Source organism: Sturnira hondurensis, unplaced genomic scaffold, assembly GCF_014824575.4.
Source record: "Sturnira hondurensis isolate 20B ecotype Veracruz unplaced genomic scaffold, ASM1482457v3 Scaffold0021632, whole genome shotgun sequence".
NCBI lineage: Eukaryota > Metazoa > Chordata > Mammalia > Chiroptera > Phyllostomidae > Sturnira > Sturnira hondurensis.
Window position 1 is genome coordinate 755,649 of NW_028094263.1, and position 24,434 is coordinate 780,082.

General features: G+C 57.0%; 1 protein-coding gene across 3 annotated transcripts in view; it reads left to right on the top strand.

Moving 5' to 3' along the window:
- The first annotated feature begins 2,283 nt into the window (after nucleotides 1-2,283).
- The window catches only part of ZNF385C (zinc finger protein 385C), a 52,124-nt gene continuing 29,973 nt past the window's right edge, over nucleotides 2,284-24,434 (top strand). For 2 of the 3 annotated variants that reach the window (XM_037033511.1, XM_037033513.1), the window contains exon 1: nucleotides 2,284-2,345. The gene's annotated coding sequence lies outside the window, so the exon portion shown is untranslated. Of the gene's footprint in view, nucleotides 2,346-18,796; nucleotides 18,915-24,434 lie in introns of those variants that run through there. The other variant, XM_037033512.1, reaches the window with a different exon arrangement.

The following is a 24,434-nucleotide window of genomic DNA, read 5'->3' on the forward strand; positions in this document are numbered from 1 at the left end:
AGGGTAGCCTCGCACTGGGTCGCAAGGCCTCCGTCACCTCACTTTACCTCCCTGCATCTCCTCACGTGGACACTGGATCAGTTCACATCTACAGTGGTTAAGTACTGGACAATAAGATATTTTCAGAGAGACCACATTTACATAACTTTTATTACAGTATATTTTATAATTCTGTATATTTTAAAGATTTTATTTATTTATTTTTAAAGAAGGGAAGGGAGGAAGAGAAGGAAAAAACATCGATGTGTAGTTGCCTCTCACGCATCCCCTATTGGGCATCTGATCCGGAACCCAGACATGTGCCCTGACTGGGAATTGAACCTACGACCCTTTGGTTTGCAAGCGGACACTCAATCCACTGAGCCACACCAACCAGGGCTTTTTTTTTTTAAAGATAATCATTCTATTTTATTAGTTGTTAATTTCTTACTGTGCCTAATTTATAAATTAAACTTTATCCAGTATGTATGTATAGGAACAAACAATGTATGAAAGGTTTGGTGCTCTCTGTGGTTCCAGGCATCCCCCGGGGGTCCCGGAACACACCCTGTGGATAGGGGGACTACGGGACTAGGAATCACTGCGGTTGCCCTTGGCCCTTTGACACTCCTTTCCTGCAAGGTCACTTCTATTTTTTGAGGCTTCCCATAAATTAAAAGTAAAGAAATGGGAAAATGGTGTAGAGAGTGTGTAGTATTTTTAAAACAGATTCTTGAGGCATAGTTGACGAAATAAGCTATGTATCTACAGTGTTTAATTGAGAGGTTGTAATGGACATATGCACCTACCTCCACAGTCAAGATAGCGAACACGGACAGCGACCACCCTCAAAACTTTCCTTGCACCCTTAATAATCCTTCCCTTCTCCCCTCCCCTCCCCCTCCATCCATCTGCTCCGTGGTGGGTTTGAGGGTTAACAGTTTTGCTTTTTAACACCCCTCTTTTTTGGCTATCATGTAACCTTATTTTGAGAGACCATCAGAAGTGGACATTTGAGAGCCATTAAGATCCATCGTTCCTGTCTCCTCCGCTCATAACAGGCTCCACCCCCAACACCTCCCCTCCCCTTAAGCCCCAACTCATTTCCCCAGGACTTGGGAGAGGCCGAGAGGATCTGAGGGGTAGGCATGGAGGTGGGGGAAGTTACAAAGGCCTAAATTTTCTGTTCTCATTTTAACAAGAAAGAAAGAAAGAAAAAGAAAGGCAAGATCTAGGTTGATTCTTCAGGGAAAGGGCTATTTCTGTAGTAGGAGGCCCAGCAGGCAGGAGTCACCTTCAGGAGGGAGGGAGGGGCTAGGGCAGAGATTCGAGAGCAGCATGGCAGTCCTTCCTGCCGTCTAGCCTCCTCTCCTACTCGTCCTTGGGCCTGCCTCAGGGTGGATGAGGAAAAACGCACTCTCCCCTGCCCAGTACCTTCGTTCTTCAACCCGCCTCTTCCCTGACTGAGAGCTAAAGCTCCAGTTCTAGTCTTTCGGGTTTGCATCCCGCCAAGAGAGCGTACCCTTCTTTGCCAAGACCCCTCTTCCTCCTAATCACTCCCCTTTTCCCTTCTGTCCCATCTTCACCTCCGGGGTCCCTTTTGCATCCGCTCCCACTTCACCTTCAGTTGTTACCGCCCCTGCAGCGACGTGCCTCTTACAGGTCAATAAAATTAGCGACAGGGGGCAGGGGGAGGAGCGGGGGCCCAGGGGTGCTAAGCTCAATGGCCTTGAATGCGGCTGGACGCACGGAGTCCAGAGGCCTGTCATTCCAGGGCTAAACTGTGACAGCTGAGGGACCTGAGCTGGCGTTGGGGGCCGAGGGGGGTTGTGCTGCAGGGAGAGAGATGCACCGCGGAAAAAGACGACCAGGGCACCTAATGGTCCCCTCAGTGGCCTGAGCACCTGGGTGGGGCACCCTGAGTTTAGAGGGGTGTCCTATCTCGCACCCACCTTACCAAGCTGGGAGAGCTCTCTTGAGCTCAGATGGAAAGGGCAACTCAGGCAAGGAGGGGTTCCCGAGTTTTCTTCTTTGTGTGAGGGGTCTTCATATGGAGCCACTGCCTCCAGGGCAAGGCTGCCTGAAGGAGGGGGTTTCACGAGGTCCTCACGACCCAGGCATCCTAACTCCCCAGCCCTCGCAAAAGCCAGAGCCCCAGACCTGCCTAGTGGCTCCCCCTTTCCTTCCCACCTGAATCAGCCGGTCCACCCACCCGACGGAGACTGAGGGTGGGGCTAGGCCGCAGCTCCCCTTCCCAGGCCCCGCCCCTGGCCCGCCCAGCCCTCACCCTGGCCAGCCCAAAGCCGCTGCGCTCAGGAGCGCAGCGAGAGCAGGTGGTCGCGGCGGGCTCCGTCTTTGCCCCGCAGGTAAGTCAGCGACTCGGTCTGGTCCACACGGAGGACCTCGAGGGTGGGACGGGAGAACAATGCAGCCCCTTACACCTGTCCTGTGACCTCGTCTCAAAACTGGGGGACTCTAAGGGACAGTGAGGACATCCCTATCAGCTCTGAGCTCCGACGCCCAGCATCTGGCGGGTGGGACTAAACTCTAGGCAAGTTCCGAGGATCCTAGCTGGTTATCCCTGACGCCCCGCCGGCTCGGAAGGGTGGGAAAGGGCAGAGCTGGGCATTAGGCACACAGCTTTCTGGAGGAGAGCAGGTTGGGCTTGGTGACTGCGGTGCTCGGGGACTAAGGAACCTCACTGACCAGTGTGCCCCATGCCTCATCCAAGGGCAGCATCCTACCCGCCCCTGTAGAGAGTGGTGGGGTGATCCAAACAGCTATGTGCAAATGAGGTGAGGGCCAATGCCCAGCTGAGCTGGAGCCTGGGCTTTCTGATGAGCTGCCGGGCACCTGCAGCACTTATTTACACCTGGGTACAGGTGTGCGAGGGTGAGGGGGAAGAGGGAGAGGGGTTGTCCAGACGGCCTGAGGGACCTAGAGGCCTGGGGACCAATTAGACTTTTTCTGTGTCTGTGCCTCAGAGCCGGACGGGGGAGGTGATCATGGAAGTAGACACGGGGTGGATTCGTACCTTCCGTGTTGGGATTTGGGCTGTAGAAGAGGGGTCCCGCTTCCCAGAACTTCAAGGAAGGCCTCCTGGAAAAGCAGGTCCTGCTTAGAGCTCTGAGTCCCAAAGGAGAGTCAGACGTCGGCCTCCGGGCTGGGCTGGGGTGGAGCAGAGGACCCGGACTGCAGAACGGAGGGAAGTCAGCACACTGCCACGGACCCAGCCAGGACCCCCTTGACCTTCCAGGTCATCACAAACCTATAGACAGACCACATCCAAGCTCAGGTGGGAGGGCTTCCTGTGTCTAATTTCCCCGTTCCATTGTTTCTTCCCACCACACACTGCCATTGTCAGGAAGTTCTTGCTCATATCTGACCTTCATCCCTTTTGCTTCTGTGCCAGCTTCTTGCTCCGTAGAGGCAATGTGCTATCGTGGAAACAGTGGGGGCTTTGGAGTCAGTTAGACTCCTGTTCTGTCACCTCCACCTACTGTGTGACCTTGAACGAGTTACTTCCCCTCTTTGAGTTCACTTCCCCACCTGTAAAATGGGGATAATAATAGAACCCAGCTCATAGGGTGGCTTCGGGGATTAAGTGAAAATAGGCCTGTAGAGCGCTGAGCACAGTGCCTGGCGCCTGGTGAGGGCTCTACAAGTGTAAGTGTCCCCTCCTGTGTGGGACAGCAAAGCCGATCTGCAGGGGGTGGGGTGGGGGTTGGAAGTTTTTTTAAAACTTGGCCGGAGAAAACCATGCCCTTCACCACTGCCATTCCCTCAGCCCCCACCCCCTGCTGGTCCCTGGCCCTCTGCTGGACCTGTCCAGGCTGCCCAGGGCCCCCATCTCCTCCTCTCTTTGTCACCCTGTTTCTGTCTCCAGGGCAAGGAGGGGGGCCCCAGCAGGGCAGGGACCAGTGGCAGCAGGAGCCCACTTGGGGCTGTGCCTCAGCGGCGCACACTGGCTTAGACGCCCCGCTGAAGAAATGTTTCCTTGTCATCGCCTCCCTGCCCTCCCCACCGCCAGAAACCCGCAAGGTGGGATCAAGCTGCACTTTTTCCAGGAAGCTAAATACCGTAAGAGACTGAAAGTCCCTTTGGGGGGTTGTCCAAGCAGCGCTCCAACGGAACGGCAGCCCCGGTCCCTGGCCTACGGTCCACAGGCTGCTGGGGAAGGAGAGGCCCCGTTACACCTGGGCAAGGGAGGGTGCCTGTGCCCTGGTGGGGCGCTGCTCTGGCCACCGCCCTCCCTGTGGGGTGCAGAGTCAGCAGGGCCAAGGGGGAGACCTTCCCTTATCCCCTTCCAGTCCACACTCCCCATACCTGTGCCTCTGGAAGCCCCTGCCCCGATGGCCACCACCCTTTTCCCAGCTCACACAAGCCTCTCCCCTGGGTGTTCTCCTCTGGGCAGGTTGTGTACTAGGTGCGCACCAGAGGGGCGACTGGAGACGGCGAAGGGACGGCTGTTGCCAGGGCATGCAGATGGGACAGGGATGTGAGGCTGGGCGTCCACGTGCATGCAAGTGACTCCCTTGTCGTGCGGAAAGGACCTGGCAGTAGGAAGGGGCAGGACGGCGGGGGCCAGGGGCTGTCTCCCTTCGCAGTGTTCCTCCCCCAGAACTCCCCAGAGTCAGAGATGTCTAGGTTGGAACCTGGTCTTCCAGGTCGTTAGGAAAGTATATTTTCATTAATAATCGGTTTGCTTGATTTACAACTTTTAAATATTGCGATATGTGTATGCCGGCCCCCATTTGTCCTCTTGTCCCAGGCCCTGCAGACGCTGGGGCGGGCCTGGCAGTGCCTGGGACCGCCACCGCTGTTTGGTGAACCCCCATCCTGCCAGCCGCCCCCCAGGACAGCAGTGCTCCTGTAAACCAGGGCTTAGGACACTCCTCCCCGGGACCAGGAAGGAGTGTCAAGGTGAAATGAAGACTGTCAGCCGTCACCAACGAGCAGTCCCCCCTTGGGCCTCCTGACCTCATTCTCTACCCAAAATTGGGACAATTTTTAAAAATGTCCTGTGATGCTTAATAAGAGGGAAAGCATGAGCAGGAGAGAGGTTGCATATCCTCTGAGTGTGGGGAGGGTGTGGGCAGTCACTGGACCCCAGGAGCAGGGAGGGACCTGAGTGAGGCTACGGCAGCAGGAAAGATGGAAGTTAGACTGGGGGACGGTCAGGGCCGGGCCACACTGCCCCTCCAGCTGCCTTCTCAAAGAGCCGTGCACCCTTGGCCAGGATGGGGGCCATGTGTCCGAAGTGTGGGTCCTCCTGAAAGTGTGCGTTTGGGCCTTGGATGGGGAAGCATGAGGGGGGCAAGCCAGCCAGGCAGTGGGAGTCATCCCTGGTGGAAACGGATGGCATGCCATTCCTGACCGTTGTCGGATGCTCTGTGGCACCTGGACACTGCGTCTGTCCAGAGGAGAGAGCCGTGCGGCCTTTTCATGGCCGTCTCTGACTCATGCCAGTCCAGCCAGGCTTTTTGAGGATCCCACCTGCCACCTCGGCCTCCTCGGTGCTTTGAGGTGCTTGATGGAACTCGGCACGCGTGCATATAAACACACTCACACTCAGACACACCCAGGCATGTGTGCCCCTGACACTGACACACAGATGCTGCTGCACGCAGCTGCACCCCCCTAAAACTGTTTCAAGCGCAGTCATGGGAACAGACCCCCTCAGACCCTCCCTGCTCATGACCTCACATACCCCCGAGCCTTCACCACAGCCACAGTCTCACTCTCTCCCCTGTTGGTGGCTTTTCATTCACCCTGGGTGACCCGCCAGCTCCGTGGCCAGGGGCCAGGTGCCTGCAGTGGCTCAGCGTGGGGGACAGAAGGCAGCAACTGCCCTGCTGGGATTCCTCACAATCCCCACAGGGCTTGATGTCTGGCACCCCTGCTCCCCCAGGTCTCGCAGTGGGTGTCTCCAGGTCCCCAGTCCCTCTCAGTCCCTCTGTCCCCGTGTTGTTCTGGGGGCTCTTTCTGCCTCAGCCCGTAAGTGTGTCCGCCCTGCACCTCCTGCCCGCTCTCTGCCCGGCCCAGCCCCTGTGCCTGTCCAGTTCTGTGCGTCTCTAAGTCTTTTCACCCTGGGGGCTTTCTGTCTTTGTCTAGCCCAGACTCTGCGTGTGTCTCTGTCTGTCTGTCTCTCTGGTTTTCTGTGTGTGTTCCCACCCTCTGGCTGTCACATGTGTGCACTCACACACACACACATACACACACGTCCCCACTCCCTCCTGCCTCACAGCTCTGTCAGATTGCCATCGCTCAAGTCCGCCTTTCTGCGTCTCTATTTCTGTCTTTTCCCCTCTCCACCGCTGCCGCTGACTCTGGGTGTGTGTCTCTTCTTTCTCTCCCTGTCTTATTCTCGTGAGGTGTCCCTGGGGCACAGGACAGCCAGATGTCTCAGAGTGTAGAAGAAGGTGGCCAAGCGTCCAAGGTCGGGGGCCGCCATCATTTCTGGGCCCCCGCAGTGCCAGGCAGGGAGTCAGGGAGGACATCAGGCTCCGCAGAGGACAGAGGTCGGCCCGTCTCTCCCAGCTCCTCTGCTGAGAACTTAGGATCTTGGGGGCTTTGGCTGCTGACTGTGGAAGGCTGATCAGTGACAGGGCCTGGGAGCAGGGCTGGGGGTTCAGGGCGATGGGGGAGAGGGTCTTTCTGGTGGATCGGATCTCCTCTGAGCTGAGGGGAGGGTGAAGGGGACTTGGTAACCCCCTCAGAAGAGGTGTAGACCTGAGTGGGGCTGAATCGACACTTTTCTTTTTCCTAGAAGCAGCCAAGCCCAACGCACCCACCCCAGCCCCAGCTTCCTGCTCCAAACCACCACCTCGCTCCCCACCCTGTTCCAGAAATTTCCGCCAACTGCCCCTGGACTGTGGGGCCTGTCCAAACAGCCTCCCCGCCCCACTCCTGGGCGCCCCCACCCAGGTCTCCCCTCGCTGCCACAGCAGCGGCTGTGTTGGCTGTTTGTTTGACTAAGGTTTCCTCGGGCGGGGTGGGGACCGGCTCCACCGAAGCCGCTCTCCACCTCGGATGCCCCGGCAGGAGGCCAGGCCCCCCTGCCGCGCCCCCTGTGCCCTCGCTGCCCTCCCCAGGGCCCCCACAAGCCTATCCCACATCCCCAGGCCCCAGACTCCTCCGCCCTCCTGACCTCAGGTCTGTCCATCCCTACATCCAACACCAGACACCCCCCTCCCACCGGACAGGCAGGGTAGGGAGGTCTGAGACACCCCCCGCACACCCACCTTGCCCCCGGCCGAGGGGAGGGGACGTGCCCAGGGAGGGCTCTGGGACCTGGCACACTTAGGTTCTCTGGGGGTGTCCCAACGAGGACCGCATGGGGTGTGGTCTTTGAAATGTGGGAGAGGTTTGCCCACCTCTCATTGGACTGAAGCTCGACCCAGCAATACTGAGACTGGAACAGAGGGATAATTCCCTAGTGAGTTTGGTGCCCCTCCCAGGACCCATCCCAGAAGACCTCCCTGGCCCCCAAGGGCCTTTTCCCTCCCCAGGTTTTGTATGGTTCTGTACTGTATACGGAGCCAGCCCATCCCACCCTGTGAGCACCTAGAAAGGTAACAGATCCCGATTCACACAGAGTCTGACTAGTCCAGGTCTCCTCGCTCCCCACAGCCGGGCCTCCTCCTCACACTAAGCCAGCTGCTCCTTGGGCAAAGAGAACCCCCAAAAGAACCACATGGGGGGTAGCCATGTCTTGCCTCTCCCTGCATCTCCCCCTCACCCATGTCTCCTCCGTCTCCAATGGCCTGCAAGGAGATTCCCGTCCCCACGTGTGTTTCTGGCTGGAAAGGGAGTGTAGGGGCAGGTAGCGTTCCGTGACCTCGTTCTGAGATCTGTTGTCCTAGTTAGCAGCTTCCTGAGGGGAGAGGGACACGAGAAGCTTTAAAGATGGTTTCAACCATTTGGGTGCTAACTGGGAATGAGACTGTCCCCAGGTTGAGGCTGGGGACAGCTATTCCCAGGCTGTAGGATGAGATGTGGGGGCAGAGAGGCCAGAGAGGGGATCAGGAAGTTTCCCCAAATAGCCTGGCCAGCAGCCAGCCCAGCCCAGGGTGGAGGGGCAGCTCAGCTGGGGGGCAGCTGGCCAGTTGGCACAGGGGCCCAGACCTTGGGAAGCTGGGCAAGGGGCAGAAACGAAGCAGGACAAGTCTGGTCTCCTCTTCTCCTGCTGAAATGAGCTTCTCCGGAACTTGGCGTCATGAGTAGGGCGGAGATGGAGGGGGGAAAGTGGCGTGTACGCCCTGTTCCCTTTCTCTCTCAGGGGCCTTTGTCAGCCCCAGCCCCTTCTCCTGCCCCTCCCCACAGTGACGCTAAGTCACTGATTCATTCAACACGTAATACTGAGCACCCAGGCTGTGTTATACCTGCTGGGCCCAGCCCTGGGAATTCATGGAGGAATAGACAGGCTGAATAAGAAGGAATGCCAGGAGGCGGGAAGGAAACCAGGGAAGGAGGGCAATGAGGGAAGGCCTCTGCGGGCGGGGTGGGGGGGCGTATTTAAGCATCAGCCCTGAGAGGGGGGAGGGGAGCAGCCTGGAGGACAAGAGTGCTCCAGGTGGAGGGGACAGTGTCCAAGAGCTGGAGCCCTCTGAGGTGAGGCAGGGTTTGCCGCACTCTGGGGGAGAAAGGGCCGAGTGTGGCCTGAGTGTCAGGAGCCAGGGAGGGAAGGACCCAAAAACAGATCGGGATATTCTGACCTGGATATTTTGACCCCAAGGAGGTTTTGAGTGCAAACACTTTAAACCAAAACCTACCGACACTGGAGACTTTTTTAGAAAGTGTTTTCCAGTTTCAATGCTATTCATTTAATTTAATTCCTTGATGAGATTTCCCCCTTTTTTTTTTCTCTGTGGCACAGGGAAACAAATTTCCATTTTTCATTCCATTTTAATTTTATTAATATTATTTTCACTGGCATCAATTCTGTATAAAAATTTTAAAAGGTATTTATTTTTTTAGACAGAGGGGTAGAGAGAAAGAGAAAGAGAGGGAGAGAAACATCAATGTGTGGTTGCCTCTCACGCACCCCCTACTGGGGACCTAGCCCACAACCCAGGCATGTGCCCAGACTGAGCATTGAACCAGTGACCCCTTGGTTCACAGGCCGGTGCCCAATCCACTGAGCCAGGGCCAATTCTATATTTAAAATTTATATAAATTTTGATGCCAAAATTCATCGATCAATTTGGCTTTGATCAAACCTCCCTGACCCTGGTCTTTGTCGTTGTGCCACTAACTGGGTAAACTCCCCAATTTTATAAAGTTTAAATAAAAAAAAGGTTTGTGGTCAAGATCGGATTCTTCCGTCCATTGCAGTCAACAACGAATCTTCTTGTATCCAGTTCCAACCATCTGCTACCCGGTTCTTACCCATGTCCTTGGGTGAAGAGTTGTATTTACACCTCAGTTACTCTGTGGGAGGGATCTCGGTGAAGGGGCCGGTTGGGAGAGAGGAAGGCTGGGGTACGGTTCTCTTACAGCGGAGGAGAAGCCTTTTGAGCATCCATTATGGGTTATACGTGTAGTTTCCAGGTTTTCAGCAAAACGGTGACACAGTCAGATTTGCCTTTTTACAAGGCTCCTCTGCCCTGGTTGGTGTGGCTCAGTGGGTTGGGCACCAGCCTGAGAACTGAAGGGTTGCAGGTTCAATTCCCTGTCAGGGCACGTGCCTGAGTTGCACGGGCCAGGTCCCCAGTTGGGGGGGGGGGGTGTGTGGCGGGGAGACAACTGATTGATGTGTCTCTCGCACATTGACGTTTCTCTCCCTCTCTTTCTCCCTCCCTTCTCCTTTCTCAAAAAACAAATATTCCTCTGGTCATGTGGAGAACAGCCTGGCCAGGGAGGGCAGTCAGGAGGCTGTTGTGTCGCTCCAGCTGGTAAAGAAAAGTGAAAGTCTTGAAGAAAGATGAGGGAGGTAGAAGGGGCAGTGTAGTTCCTGTCCCACTCCCCAGGACCCCAGCACAGCCCTCCCCACATGTCCAGAGTGACCTCATTGTCATTCCCCACCCTTCCTCAGAGTCTGTCCCCTGGAGTTTGCACAGGGCGGGGACCAGATCGAACTGGGGTGTTTTCCTTGGGGCTCCCTCCAAGTCTCTCTCCTGACTGAATACCACTAAGAGTTAGGGTCGGGATCAGGGTCAGGGATGCCCTGCTGAAGTTTGGTTGGGGTGGTCCTTGGCCGGAGCAGCCAGGGCGGCTGCAGAGCTGGCAGTGACACAGACCCAGACACAGGGTGCTTGTGCGGCCCCTGGCTCCGAGCGCAGGGTGTGAGCCTGGGCAGGGGGACAAAGAGGCCTCTGTCAATCCATGCAGGGCACAGAGCCCACCTGGGCCAGTCCTGGCGCCAGAGGAGCAAGGGAGGTGGGCCTGGGGGTACTTGAAGAGAGAAGGCTTGAAGGGACACAGACCTGAGGTCGGGTGTCAGCTGGGGCAAGTCACTTCCTCAGGCTCATCACCTGTAAATGGAACCTTAATCCCAGCCTCCCTTAGACCCAGTGCACCCCGGTGCATCATCAGGACCCTTTGGTTGACTGACTAAAGCATCGCCTTCCTAGAATCATGACTTTTTAAACATTACCTAACAAGCACAGTTATTACCTGTGCCTGTTTGTGAACCAGTTTACNGAGGTCGGGTGTCAGCTGGGGCAAGTCACTTCCTCAGGCTCATCACCTGTAAATGGAACCTTAATCCCAGCCTCCCTTAGACCCAGTGCACCCCGATGCATCATCAGGACCCTTTGGTTGACTGACTAAAGCATCGCCTTCCTAGAATCATGACTTTTTAAACATTACCTAACAAGCACAGTTATTACCTGTGCCTGTTTGTGAACCAGTTTACAATTATTGATTCATTTCATCCCGGTAAGGACCCTGTAAGATACTCTAAGATAAGGTACTCTTTACCCTTACTTTACAGGTGGGGAAACTGAGGCATGAAAGTGGGCAAGGTCACACAGGAAGTGGCAGAGGTAGGATGTGAACCTAGACAGTATGGGTACGCTGTGGTGCTTCCAGAAAGGAGGAGGTGGACGAACCTTGGGCCAGGCATGTGAATGGGGCCTCAGTTCTTCAGTGGAATGGAGGGTATTCGGAGCGCCTCCGCACTGGGGAACATAACTGCAACATTTCCCATCCCCTCGACCCCGTCCCAGCCCCCAGGGCAGGGAGGGAGAGAAGTCAGGCTCCGGGAGGGGAGTTCAGGGCCCAGAGACCCAGGACAGGAGAAGGGGCTGCAGCAGGGATCCCGAGGAGCTGGCATCTTCAGAGCAGGAGCAGCTGTGCCCAGGGGAGGCTGGGGCAGATTTGGTGTTCCTTCCACACTAAGAGTCATACTCTGTGGGGCGCCAGGCTTTGTGCCACATACCTGACCCCTGGGAACCCAGGTCTGGCCAGTCTTGACGCATGGACATGGAACAGAATGGCAGGGGGACTCAGCCCCGGGGGCCGAGGGTAGCTGGGGGGAGCGTCCGGGCTGGCAGAGGTGGGGACCTTCAGGCTTCAGGATACTGGACTGGCTGAGAAAGGAGGCGGGGCCTCCCACTGAGCGGGAGGAGGTGGAACAGTGCGCACTGAAGCTGCAGGTGGTCCTGGTGGGCATGGCCAGAATCCGCCCTCGGAGTTCTCTGAGCTGGGATGTGCTCTGCTACACGTGTCCTAGACCTGTCCCCTCTTCACAATGTCCCGGGCACTTGTGAAAAAGGCAGGCGCTGGGCCACACCCCTCCACTGAACCCTAACCCCTGGGGTCGGAGCCCAGCCCAGGAGACCTGACAGGCTCCGCAGGTAATGCTCTCTGCGCCAGGCACTTAGGAGTCCGGTGGCGCCCAGGAAATCTCACCCTTTGCACATGAGAATCACCTGTGCAGAGTTAAAACTCCCCAGGGACCTGGCCACGCCCCAGACTAACCCTGTCGGAATCCCTGAGGAGGGGCTGGGGCACCAGAAGTTTTCTGAGCTGCCCAGGCGATTCCTGAGAGCTGCCATGGTTGAGGGCCCGCAGGTAGGCCTGTCCTTCGGGTCAGCCAGGGCTGAGCTGAACTGTCTGCTTCCCAGAGAGGCCGCCTCTGGCTACCCGTCCTCCTTGACCTTGAGTGTGTGTTTGTCTGCTTGTTAGTGAGCCTGTCTGCCCCGGATTGCAGTCTCCGTGGGGGCCTGCGTTCACTGCCGGATCCCCAGGCATAGAGTGGAGGCCCTGGCACAGAGTAGGTGCTCAACAAATGGTTATTCAGTGAGTTTACCGAGCCCCTACTGTGTGCCAGCCACAGAGGGAGACTCCCTACAGTGTCTCAGTGCTTCTAACAACTCTACGTGGTAGACACCTTCGGGCCTGTTTTACCGATCGCAGAGGAGGAGCAGCTTGGTCAAGGTCTGCCAGCTCTAGAGTGTCCTGGGCCTGAGTGGCTTCCCCGCCACTCAGTTCTTGTTCTAGAAATGAGTTGCTGGAGAGTCCCCGGAGCGGGTGCTGCTGAGAAGCAGCCCCGCAGCCTGGAGGCGGGACAGAGGGCCCGAGGGGGGCATGGGCCACGTTGAAACAGCCTGTCTTTGGGGCCTTTCTTGGTTGGTTTTGAAAGGCGTCCTTCATGGCTTGCAAGGGCTGTGTGCTTCTGCCCGCTGGACCTGTTCGAGAGGAGAACTCCTTGATGTGGTCAGCAGCTGCTCCTTGGCCAGGGGCACTGTGGCCACCCCACCATCTTCCTCAGCCACGAGGCATGGAGGCTTTCCACTCCCTCCGGCCCCAGGGGCCCCTGGATTCTCAGGGCCATCCTCAGTCTCCCCTGCCTCCGTCCTTCGAGGGTTAGGATGGAGCAGGTTCTGTTTCTCACGGAATCTGAGGAAGGGGAAAGGACCGAAGGTCTGGCAGGGAGGTGGGGGGGGGGGGAGGGGCCGGTTCTGCTGGACACACTAACTAAATAAAAGCATCAGGAAATGAAGGGTGGGTCAGGGAGGTTCAAGGATCTTAATTTCCATGGGGTTGATCCTGGCTGGTAGTCAGGGCCTCTCCCAGCCTCTTCTGAATGCAGCTCTTTACGTAAAAGGGAAGGTGGCCAAGGTCCCGGTGAGGACCCCTGGGCTGTCAACCTTTCCCGTGCCTTCCATGGAACAGTATGGGGAAGTCCCCCCAGTGAGCTACCTTCTAGACTGCTGTTATTGCAGCTAATCTCCCATAGAGGGGTTCCCCCTTGCTGTGGGTATCCCAGTTCCTGGCCTCGTGTTCTCTAGCTCCAGTCTCCCCTATACAACCCAGGCAGTTCTGCCAAGCTGGGTGAGGAGGTTGAAATAATTTCTGTTGCGTTGACAACAAACACGAACCGAATGCGACTCTGAGCTGGGAAAGTTGGAGATGGCCTGGCAGCATTGAGGCAAGATGGTGGGCAGGAGGGGAAGGGTTTAGTCGGGGCATGGGGTAGACACCCTGGATTGGGAGAGAGGATCGTTTAATGGTTCTGGGGTTCCATCCAGGCCCATTTGTCTTCCCCCCATTAGTTTCTAATGCAGAGCTGAGAGGATGTCCTTTCTGCAGTCTTACCACTGTCCCACATGCTGTAACTAACAATGCCATACCTCACCTCATGATGGCTCTTGATAGCTTACAGGGTGTTTCCTATATAGATTATCTTTTTAAAAATATTTTATTTATTTATTTTTAGAGAGAGAGGAAGGGAGGGACAATGAGAGAGAGAAACATCAATGTGTGGTTGCCTCTCATGTGGCCCCCACTGGGGACCTGGCCTGCAACCCAGGCATGTGCCCTGACCGGGAATTGAACTGGCGACCCTTTGGTTCACAGCCTGAGCTAAATCCACTGAGCTACACCAGCCAGGGTGTATATTATCTTATTTAATCTTCCCAGCTGTCAGCCTGGGGTCAGGGGAGTTATTATCGGTTATTAGTAATGTTGTCCCCCTCTCACTGGTGGGGAAGCAGGTGTGGAGAAAGGGGCGTGTCCTGAGTCACAGGTAAGTGGCAAGTTGAGCAGACGTGTGTGGCTGCCGAGCCCACATTACCTGGAGGCCTCCCCTTTCCTCCCACAGACACGCACTCGCCCTCTCCCTGGCTCCTTCCCCTCCTGCCTCCCACAACCCAGAGGCAGCCTGGCCCCGGGGAGGGCTTCCCGTGCAGCCCCTGCCTCTAGCCCTGGGCAGTGGAGCCTGCGTGTGGGGGTGGCCATGGCTGGCCTCTGGAGCTCATCTGGCCAGAGCCCCGGAGAGGGCGGTGATGGCAAAGTCGGGGGAGTCAAGGGTGTCAAGGGTGTCAGCTGCCGCTGTTTCTTTTTGGGCAAAGACTTTTAAAGTTTAATGTGATAATCTCATCCTGATTACTGCACACCGAGGACCTCGGGCCCATCCAAGAATCCATTACCAGCCCCACAGGAGGAGACGGAGACGGCCGGCCTTCCCAGCATCGCGGCCCTGCTCCTTGTGAAAGGGCTGAGCCTGGGTTGGTGTTTGTTTTTTGTTTCATTTTGTTTTTAGTGAAAAGAAGGTGTTTCTAGATCCATGGCAAAGACAATGAAGCAGGGTCCCCCTACTTCCGGACCTGGACCAGGGGACCCGAAACTTCCCTTTTATACCTGAGAAGTTCTTGTTCTAGAAATGAGTTGCTGGAGAGTCTGGGTGTGAGGCCCATCAGAGGGCCTAGCAGGTCAGGCCGGGCAGGGGCACAGGAAGTCGCCACATCCCCCACCCCATGTTCCCAGCTGGGAAACCCAGCCCGTTGCTGCTACTGTCTCCACATGATGCCTGCTCAGAGTGAGCCAATTAGCACTGTGTCTGCTTCTGTGTTCCGAGTGCCTGTCTCATTATTTGGGGATTTATGTCTCGGTCACTGTGAAGGACAACTGTCACGGTTTCCATTGGGAGGAGCCTGGCCAGCCCAGGAGTCCAGGCGGCAGGAGGTGGTGCCACCCTGCTTGGGACAGGATGGGGATTTAATTTCAGGGGGATTTGCAATGGATGGGGCGCCGCCCTGGGCACATGGTGGCTCTGGGCTATTTTAGGAGGCAAAAGGCTGGGGGGAGGGAGGACCGTGGACTTTTCAAGCCATAGGTGATTCTGCCCTTTCAGTGGGAACGGAAAGGACCCGCGATGGACGGGGCAGGCCAACCCAACACCGGGGCTTCTCCCACCTGCCTGGACCCGAGCGGTCCAGAGTTATGACACCATCCCACCCTTGTCCAGGCAACGAGAAGAGCAGAAGCTGCTGGCTAGTCAGGGGTCTGTGGCTTCTTGCCTGAGCTCCTTGGCTACAAGGCTTTGCCCCAGCTTAGCCCTTGGTATTATTAGTATGAACAATTAGTATAACCATCTCATATCTTTGCAGTCAAAATTGCACTCAGGAGAGGCACCATGGGGCAGGGAAAAGGGCACGGCCCTAAGCCGGGCACACCCAGGTTCTTGTTCCCTGTGGGCCACTTCCAAGCTGGTAACGCGGATTGCGATGTCCCTCCACTGCTCTGAGCTTCAGTGGCCATCTTCAAAGCAGGGACAGTATCACCTCATTAATGATACCCATTTATTCACTGGGCACATTCTGTCAGGGATGACTTCCCATCTCCATCAGTGACGTTGTTTGGTACTAATGGCCCAGTTTTACAGATGAAGAAGCTGAAGCTCAGAGAGGGACAGTAACTTGCCTAAGCCCACACAGCCCATTCCATTGCTCACGCCCACACCCCATTCATTCCTCAAACCCAGCAGGATGTATCGTTCATCTTCGGTGTGCCAGGCTGGGGGTTCACCACAGACAAAGCAGGGGAAGAGGTGATAATGGGATGAGACTAGGCAGCAGTGAGAACTGAGTGGTCCAACTAGAGACTCGGTGGCTTTATTTAGACTTAGGATCACTTTCTGGCCTGGGGAGCACAATAACCAGGGTCCTGAACCCCTCCTTGGACAAGGGGTAGGTGCGCAAGGGGGCGCCAGCACTACCTGGCACCTCCAGCTCTCATTACTAAGAAGAGGTTTTTCTGTTTTCTTCCTCCTTACCCCACCTTTATACCAAAAAAAAAAAAAAAATCACAGGGCACAAGGGCACGTTGGAATAAGGCCTTTTAGAGGCATTATGACATAGAAGAAAGAGACTAGAGTTTGGAGTCAACCAAATAGGACTTGCCTCCACCCCTTTCTGGCTGTGTGTCCTTGGGCAAGTAAGATGACCTCTCTGAGCCTCCCTTTCCTTATCTTCCAAGTGAGGAGAGGAACATGGCTTTTCAGGGCTATTAGGAGGATAAAAGGGATCAAGAAAGTATGGGGAGGGCCCGGAATGGCCCCACAACTAAGGGCAGGCTTTGTCTGCGTGGGGGCCGGAATGCAGGAGAGTGTCTCTGCGTGGCACGGGCTGGCACCTGTGGTCCTGCTGAGTGATTCTGACAGGGCGGGCGGGCAGGACAGCCAGCAAGCCTGGCCCTGAGGTCTGGTGCTCTATTGGGAGAAATCAATCAGTCAATCAGTCAATCATTCACTCTATTGGCAGCTTGATGGGGACGCTGAACTTGTCAGTGTATTACGTGAGAATAGCCCTGGGGGTGTGGTGGGCCTCCAGCTCCACGCAGAGCTGACTCAGTGGTGCAGAAAAGCTAAGCCATGGGCGGCATTAACAGGGGACAATGTTGAAGAGGAGAGGAGAGGCAGAGGGGAGTCTTTCCCTTTTTCTGTTCTAAGGAGGACATTGAAAGCTTACACAAGTTTTGAAAGATATGACTGGAATAATAAAACACCTAGAAACCATTTAGTCAACACATTTTCATTAAGTTGCTTGATACAGGTCACTTGGTCACCATGCAAGGTCCTGGGCAGAAGGGAACAAGTAGAGGCCTAGAGCTGACCCACTCGGTGCAGTGGGGTATCCAGGGCGGGGTTGGGAAGAGACGGTTCAACATATAGTCTTAAGTGCAGTGTTAGGGACCCATACAAGGCTCCCTGGGAGCACGCAGGAGGGGCTTCCTCCTGGGGAGGGGGAAGAGTAGCTGAGGGAAACGGGTCTCTTTAGCTGGGAGAGGAGACCTCTGAGAAAGAAGCTACAGGCGTTTTTAGCTGGCTGTGCAAAGTGGAGTGCGCTTTGCCCCAAAGGACCAGGGAGCGGGTCTAGAGCCAGTGCATGGCATTATGGGAAAGCCGCTTTCGGCCCCCTGCCCCCCACAGCGATGAAGTTTCTATCACTGAGAACTATCCAACAATGGAGTGGGCTGTCGAGGGCGGCCGTGACCTCCCTGTCATTCACATGTTCCAGCAGAGACCAGAGGGTAGCTTGGGAGGACCAGTCACAAAACAGGCAGTATGACCTCTAAGGTCCCTTCCAAGTCTCCAGCTGCGGTTCTCTGTGGACAGACAGGATGTGGACTCTGAGGGGGCGCCGTGACTGGGTCAGGTTCAAGGACGGCTGCGCTGCGGGAAGGCAAGTGGCACACGGTGTGCTACGACGGCCATCCTCACCCTGGACGTATTATTATCTTTTTTAGTAGCTGCTTAATTAAGATTTGTCACCTACCATACGACTCCCCCATTTATGGTGTACAGTGTGGCGTGGATTTACGTTTAGAGTGGAAATGAGTTGGCGGATTCACTCAGCAAGTATTTGTCCAGCACCTCTTAGGTACACACCCAGCTTTGTGCTAGAGCTATGCGTACCCGGGAAATAAAGGCCCTGCCCGCCCTGCCTGCCCTCCTGAGGGAGACCTGCTCAAAGGGAGGTCACCCAGGGCCTGGGACAAAGAATAAGGGGGCTGGGGACACCAGGCCTGGGGGGGTGACTTTGGAGCTGAGGCCTGAGCAACAAGGAACCAACCCAGTGAAGGTGGTGGGGGGCTCCAGGCTGAAGACACAGAGGGGACAGTGACCTCAAGACAGGAGTGAGCTGTGGGTGTCAGGACCAGAAAGGGGTGCCGGGAGGCGGGGCCCCAGAGGTGGGGGCGGGGCCTCCTCTCCAGAAGGCGTGGTCCACCCGAGGCCTGCAGGAGCAAGAGGCAGGTGGGCAGCGCTGATACATCTTCTTGGCATACAAGAGCCATTTCTGTCCCCTTTCTTTGGGGACTTGCTTTCTTCCTATACAACCTCCCCAAAACGGAAAGATGGCAGAGCTCTCTTAGGAGGTGGTGCCACCAGCCCCTGCCCCATGCCCTCCCCTGCTTGGCCCTGTGCTGTGCCCGGGACCGCGCACTGATTCCCTGGGAGGACTTGGAAACGAACCACAGGCAGGGTGAGGTTTCCCCAGTAGGCCCCCTCTTGCTGTCTCCCCTGACCTCCAGAAACGCTTCCTAGGACCAGCCCAGAGTCTCCCATTTAGTGCTCATTTCCTGTGTGACTTGAATCAGTCACTTAATGTCCCCAGATCTTTCATTTCCTGCTCTGTAAAATGGGGATCAAACCAATCCCAGCGGAGTAGTTATGAGGATTGAGTGCGATCCCTCCTGGCACCCAGTAGGTGCTCCATGAACGTCAGCTTCCTCCTCCTCTCCGAGCTTCCCCTCACAAGAGCGGCAATTTGCAGGGGGTCAGGGAGATGGCAGGAGGAGTGGCCAGTAGGAGACGGCCACTTTGGGGTCCCCTTCGCTGAATCTGGGACCCCTGGGAAAGCCGAAGGGCACTCTGACCTGGCCCACGCCAGCTGTAAGGGAGAAACTCCCAGTGGGCCCAGCCCTTCTCCGGGAGAGCCCCGTGCACCTCCTTTCCAGGCAGCGCGCAGCCCCTCAGAGGCCGACGGGCCCCGTTTGCCCGGGCTCCGCTTGGGGCTGCGCGGCTCCTGGCACCTGGTCCGCCTGGGCGGCCCAGGGGCGGGCTTGGGAGACACGCGGCGGCCGCTCAGGGACGCAGAGGCCCGGGACTCACCCGCCTGGGACTCGCCCGCCGCGCACCTCTGTATCGCCCTGCGGGGCCGCGGGCGGCTAGATGCAGCCCTGCCCAGGTCCAGAGCGCCCTTAAGGTACGTGCCAGCGCACCCCATCCCGGACCCACACGCCGCTGGGGCTGAGCGCCTGCGGGGGAGGGGGGGCGGGGGCGGGCGGCCGGCCGCGTGCCCTGGGAGCGGGTGTAGGTGGCTCTCTGGAGCTGCGGGCTTAGGCGAGGACCTTGCCCCACCTGGAGTTGGGGGGGCCGAGTGGGGAAGGTGGGAGACAAGAACCCCAGCTTAGTGAGAAACCGAAGTTGAGAGGGGGGACAATAAGGGTGATGGTGAGAAGGACATCAGCTCCTGGTAGGGGAAGGGAGGCTGGGCACCTCGGGGGCAAGGAGGGTGAGACCTCCACTCTAAGGAGGGGACCATTCTCTGGAGTCTGGTTCCACTCAATGCCTTGTTTTCCTGTGAAGTTTAGAGAACTCCCCAAAATCAATGCACCCTTATCAGTTTCTGGGATAGAGTTGAATGGGAGAATTGAGGGGAGGGAGGCATATCCTCTCCCTGGGGGCTCAGAGGGCACACATTCCGGCTCCTCCACCTTCCTCCATCACAACCATCCCCTCCCTGTCCTGCCCCTCCCCCTTCAAGCAGACTGCCTCCTCCTCAGCGATGGGCCAGTGTGGGCCCTCGTGGCCTGCCTCCTACCCACAGCTCTTATACCTTCAGGGGGCCTCCCAACCCTCCTCCCCCTGGCTCCTGGGACTCATTCCCCAAGCCCATGTGATATGCTGATGGTGCACAGAGAGTGGGGTTTGGGGGAGCTGGCCTGGGGGGCCAGACCATGGGTCAGGCTGAGCTGTGCCCGCAGCCTGGGCCCTGCTGTCTGCAGGAGGTGGCCAGGGGGCCTGGGGCGTCTTCTGTGCAAGTCAGGTTTCCTTGCCTGGCAGCCACAGGCTAGAAAAGGTGGCACTGAGGCTAATAGGCCCTTCCCAACCCCTCCCCCACCACACCCACCACCTTAGGGGCAGCTCTGTGGACTCTGCAGGGAGAAATGCAAGTTAGAGAGCAAGAAGGACTTCCTTCCTGAGTGTGTGTGGCTTGAGGGTCTTGGGGGGAGTCTCCCTGCCCAGGAGAGCCAGCCCCTATCTTTGGGAGTGTCAGCAGGGCCTCTGGAACCCCTAACCAATAGAAAGTAAGGACAGAGCAGGCTGGGGGAGGGGGAATGGTAGGGGACAGTGACTTCATCCCTGGACCATTATTCTCCTTCACCTCCCATGCCCTCCCTCTCTCCCTTCCTTGGAGCCGGAGTGTTGACTTTCAGCACCTCTTAGCCAGCTCACTCCTGAAATCCCCAACACCCAGAAGTCCAAGGGAAAGGCGACAGGCTTGTTCTGTCACCACTTTGGATGGAAAGACAGCCACGGCTGCCTTGGTTTGCCCAGCAGAACGCCCCCACACACACCTGGCCCCTGGCACCTGGACCAGCTGTCATGCAGCCCCTAGGACCCCCTGCTCCAGCAAAGCAGGGATGTGTGGGCCACGGGTGGGCACAGCTGGCCCCTCTCAGGCCATCCTACCCTCTAGGCGGGAATCTCTGCCACCTCTGGGGAGTTTTGGGTGTGGCTCTAGGTGACCCCATCTTGCCGGACCCACAGGATGGCTGAGGTGGTACCACTCTGTGGTGACCACACACTGAAGTGGGCATTCCCCTTTCCTCACCTAGGAAGGTGTCAGCCTTGGGGGAGGGAACAGAGACCAAAGTGCTCCGTGGTAACCCCTCAGGGACACCTCGGCGGCAGCCAGACGCAGGAGGGCCCCTCCTTTACTAGGACAAGAACAGACAAGGCCTCTCTTCTTCCGGACACTTCTCTCTGCAACTGGTTCTGTGGGGACGGGAGATGCCACACTCCTGCTCATGACCTGTGAGTGACTGGGACGGGGGCCACCGGTGTCTGCACCCCCTGCCCTGATCATAGGATGGGAAGGAACTGGCCCTCCTCACTTGCCTCCCCTTTTCAACTCTGAGCCGCAGGTTCCTTGTTAGTAAAGCCTCAGGGGATAATTAAGAGGGTGAACGGAGGCAATGTTCCTACAGTGCCCAGGAGGCAGCGGGCACTCACTACTGGGCAGTTCTTTCTCCATGTCCGCCCCATCAGCACCCCTCCTGCCCCCGCCTACCTCCTTAGAGGCAGCTGTTCTGTGCCGCCACACTGCCTGCAAAGGACCTAAGAGATTAGCTCAGCCCATCCCCCTCTCTTTAAAGACGCAAACCAAAGCCCAGGGGGGCAGGGACTGGCCCAAGGCTGGTCCAACTGCCAGGCTCCCTTCTCAAAGGCAGGTCCTGGGACCTGGCTGGAGGAAGCGGGAGGGTAAATGTTGGCAGATGTGGGGGAAAATACCAGAATGTAATTGGGTTCATTAAAGGTTTGGTGAGGGAGCCCTTCATGCCTGGCCAAAGGCTGGGGACAGGCCGAGAACCTTCCTCTCCAGTTAACCCTTCGGCGAAAGCAGCTCTTTGTTGAGGACCCAGTTGCCCAGGCTGCAGCTGAATCAACTCTGGTTCCACATTTGGTGGCCTCCAAAGTTCTCTCTAGCCAACCCTCTTTGAGCCGGCAGACGGAGAATCCCACCTCCCTGAAATGCAGCCCTGAGGTCCATGTCACTCAGCAAGAAGTGGTGGGGACGGGCCCCCGGGCTCTGCCTGGGTGCTCCCTCCATCCCCTAGTGCCTGTGGCTCCCTGTGGATGGACACGCCAGATGGGCAGGCAGGCAGCAAACCCAGCCTCCATCAGCTCTCCTGCTCTGGTGCGAGCCAGCCTCCAAGGCTCCCTCCCCAGTCCAGCCCCCAGGGAAGGGGACAGAACACAGGTTTACCCCCCACCCCTGTGTAAATCACAGATGGCACCCGGACACACGCATGCTCTTTTGCTCTCCTTTCACCCGGTCTTCTCTCGCATTCAGTTCAGTTCTCCCCCTTCCTTCACATCCTGTCCTCTCAGCCTCTCTGGCTCCGGTTCTGGCTCTTCCCGACCAGGGTGTGGCACCTCCCTGCCTGGCACCCCCGCCTGATAAGGTCTGGGCTTCCCCAGGCCTCCCCAGGAGCCCCACTCTGACTCGGTAGCCCCTCCCCACCCAGCAGCTCCGATCAGGGCTTGATGGGCTTTGGGGCGAAGTGGGACTGGGCAGGAATTAAGGACTTGGGCTCTCGAGTCACAAGTGCAGGTGCAGGTCTGGCCCTGACCCTGTCAGAGCCTGCTCACTAATCTGTGACGTGGGGTAATAGGTTAATAATAGTGCCCACCTCATGGCGTTGCCGTGAAGTTTAGGAGCGATCCTGTGCGTGAAGCTCCTGGCTCACGGCAAGCTCTCAGTGAAGTGGTTGTCGTTCTAACGGACGGTGGCCTGGCAGCCCGGCGGTAGAGAGGGAGGCAGGGGAGTCTGTAGAAGAAGTTCTCGCACTGTCTTTCCAAGCACCTTGAAGAGTCCACTCTTCTGCTCCAGGACCCGATTTCCTCTTCGGTTAAAGAGAGCATGTGGACCAGGTGCCGACGAAGAGCAGGCCTGGCTGGGGTGAGTCATGCTGGCTCTGAATAGGGGCCATCGTGGGGGGGGGGCGGCTGAGATAGATGTTTGTGCGCCCTAAAAACTGTCCACCCCTCCAAATCCGGGTGGGAGCCCTAGCTTAGCAGGAGTGGTGTAACTCCTCAGGGGACAGCTGGGAAGGCTGGGGCACGCAGGGCAGGCTGGGGCAGGCCCAGCAGCCTTGCTGTGAGGGGCACAGTTATCCCCGGAATCCAGGAGGGCCCTGTGAGCCCAGAGGCTGTATATCATGGAGGTTTAATGGGCCCCATGGCAGATATTTGTCTGCTGTCTTGGGCCATGTCCTCGGCATGCCGTCCTAAGTTGCACTGATATTTCAAACCCCACCCCTTTCTGGAGGGGCCAGGCTGCTCCCTCCTCATGGCCAGGAACACCTCTTACGCGCCTGGCCAGTTGGACGCCCCTCCAACACTTGCACCTGGTACTTTCTTCCTGCCGGGAGAACGGGAGAAGACTTGTGAAGGGCAGGAGAATAGCTAGGATGATGTCCATCAGAGGTGCGAGGGTGCCGAGTGTTGGTGGGGACTCTGTGGCCTCACTGCGGCCTCAGTGAGGCCTCAGTGCGTCCTCAGTGCGTCCTCGGAGGGGGTGGTTCTCATAAAGTGATGGAAGTGACTTTCCAGTGCGGCAAAGCTGTGCCGCGGATTCCAGGCATGTTGCCCAGGAGCTTGGCATGGCTCAGAGGGGCAGCCTAGTTGCCCCAGGAGCGTGTAGGAGAGGAGTCCTGCCTGCCTGGAGGAGGGGTACCGAGTTTCACCTCCCATCTTCCCGCTGGGTGCTCGCTGCGCCACCTGGAGGCTCCCTCTGGTACTGCACCCCAGCCACATCACCCTGCAGAGCGAAGGGAGGCCCTCAAATCACCTCTGACCACAGAAGAGTCAGGCGCAGGTGGGTTGGTCATCGAGGGCTGTTGTAACAACGAACTACAAACCAGGTGGTCTAAACAACAGAATTTGTTGTCTCATAGTTCGGCAGGCTAGAAGTCCAAGATCAAGGTGTCATTTGGGTTAGTTCCTTCTGAGGGTGGTGAGGAGGTGTATGGCACGCCTCTCCCCTAGTTTCTGGTGGTTTGCTGGAAACCCTTGGCGTTCCTTGGCCTGGAGAGGCATCACCGCGGTCTCTGCTCTCACCTTCACATGGCATCCTCCCCGTGTGGGTGACGGTGCCCAAATTCCCCCGTTTATAAGAACACTGGTCCTGTCCTATTGTATTAGGGGGCCACCCTGCTCCAGTATGGCCTCCCCCTAACTTAATGAATAATAATGTCTGCCACGGCTCTATTTCCAAACAAGGTTGTGTTTCATATTCTTGAGTGCCAGGGTTAGGGATTTCAACGTACCAATTTGGGAGGGCACATGGTGAGTCTTAGATGTTCAGGGACAGTCTCATTCCGTGACCTGGGCACAGTGACACTCACATCGTGACAGTGAGCAACACAGACTCACCTCAGTGAACGATGGGATAACAGAGACATTCACAGGGACCCTCGTATGCCGAGACAGACACTCGAGGAGACTCCGCTGACGAGCTGCAAAACCAGCCACACCGTGGATTAGTAATGGCTGACTTTTCCAGGACGCTGAGAAGTGTTTTATATAGATCAGCTGATCTAGTCCTGCACTTGTGACTTAGGACCTGTTAGTCATCGCCCCCATTTTATACACAGACGAGGGGACTGAGGCTGAGGTCACACAGCCAGTCAGTGGCCGCGTGAGACTTGAACCCGGGTGCGAGTCAATATAGAGCTGGTACTCTTAGTGGCCGTGCCTCTCTCTTCCACTCCCACGCAGTCCCCGCACGTGGGATGACAGATCTCTGTGTGGGGTCTGCCCACAGAAATGATGAGCAGCTTTCTGAGGTGGGGGCAGGCGCTGGGGCTCCTGGGCTTGAGAAACTAATTTTCGTTGTTCAGATGTGGGCTCCACCATTGCATGTGTGGCCTTATGAGGATATTAGGGCCCCACTTGACTTCACTTGGTCCAGTTTGCAAAATAAGCATGAGCTGAG